This window comes from Camelina sativa, chromosome 12 (genome assembly GCF_000633955.1).
Source record: "Camelina sativa cultivar DH55 chromosome 12, Cs, whole genome shotgun sequence".
Taxonomy (NCBI): Eukaryota; Viridiplantae; Streptophyta; class Magnoliopsida; order Brassicales; family Brassicaceae; genus Camelina; species Camelina sativa.
The window spans coordinates 32,267,564-32,269,340 of NC_025696.1; positions in this window are offsets into that span (position 1 = coordinate 32,267,564).

Genomic DNA, 1,777 nt, shown 5'->3' on the forward strand with positions numbered 1-1,777 from the left:
AATGCTAGAGATTTACTCACTTAGCCTAAGAGATTAGATGTGTAAGGAGTTTATTGACAATAATGAATCGGTTTGTATTGCCTGCTTGGTCATGTTTCTCCAACGAGAGTTGGGTAGGGGAGTGATCAAGGTTGATTGTTTCTATCACGAGAGTGTTTTAACAAGATTTTAGAGATTCATTGTCTAGGGAATATTTGCTTGAGGCATGTAGGACATCCATACTGGTCAGGAACACTTAGGAGTCGATTACCCCATCCTTAGGAGCTTTCGCATCTTGATTGTTTACGTTTTTATTCATAACTCGACCCTATACCCGAACTGGTACTCGATCACCAGCTTCGTGTACACCATCGAGCTGTTCATACTCTTCTTGTTTACACGATCACTCCACCCGATCATGTACTCGAATGCTTGCATCCAGTGCTTAGGTCGTGTGGTTCTTGTTTATTTATTCTCTTTTAATTATTTTAGGATTGTTAGATCAAACCCCATTTTTGCTTGGCTTGACTTGCATAGTTCTGACCATATCTCATCTGCGAGCATAACAACCATTTGGATTGATAACCCTTTGTACTACAACTGCATAGGGAATTGATACCCTGGGTGAAAAACCTGTTATCAGGATGGTCAACCGGGGAATGGGAGGCAACGGAAGGATATGTTTAGGCAAAGGAACCGGTGGAGAAGCGGCGGAGGAAAGTAGCAAAAAACGAAACACCGATTCATCGAAAGTGACATGACGAGACAAGAGAATTTTTTGGGTAGCAATACCCATGAAGCGGTATCCCTTTTGGTTGGTTGGGTACCCCAAGAAGATACACGGAGTGGCGCGTGGTACAAGCTTGTGTTCGGAGGTGGCCAAAGCGTTCGGATAACATAGGCATCCAAACGTGCAATGGTGAGAATACTGTGCTCGCTTATTGAACAGCTTGATGTATGGTACCTGTAACACCCCCAAACCATTCTAGAACTAAGAACGAATCGGACGCGTCACGTGTGGTGCCCGTAGAAAATCCAACCGAGGTTATTAGAAAATCCAACAGTGCATCCGCGGGTATCATTTATCTCGTACATAGCCTAAGGCTTTTCAACCCGTACCATGTCCGCGAGTTATGTTAGTCCGGACAAGACTAATATCGAGTGGAACACAAGGCTTTTAATAAAAAAATATCATTTTATTAATTTAAATCGTTGAAAACACTTACAAAGGATTGGGATCCCAGAGCCTAATGCCCAAATCGAGTCAATTACAATAAATCTAGTTTTACAAAGGCAACAAACTCTACACCGGTGTCCAGCATTCGTGCTTTCCCAAAAGGTCTCCCAACTACGGTTACCTGAAAAACAAAAGTAGAGTTTGGGATATAACAATCAACAACCCCAAACCGAATCCTCCAAACAACAATGAAGCACACAACACACAATCAAGCTTAAAAAAGCAATCATACTCCATACAGAGTATTCACAACGGAAGCTAGCTAACACTACCAATAACATGGCACAACAGCCATCACACTACTCACTGCCAAACCTTGAGACCTTTACTGTTAATGCGACTCTGATTTCCCACAAAGAAATGTCTTCCGACCCTTAGCCACAAAGGCTAGAAGGATCACATCCCTTTTCGGAAAGCCGTGTACAAGAGACGTATTCGCTGACAACAAAATTTACTACTTCTTCAAGTACTGCGCGGTGGTAGCGAACTGCTCCGAGCCGTTGGGGCAATCACTACCTCGCCACACACTAGCCATAGAAATGACTAACACCACACTACTTA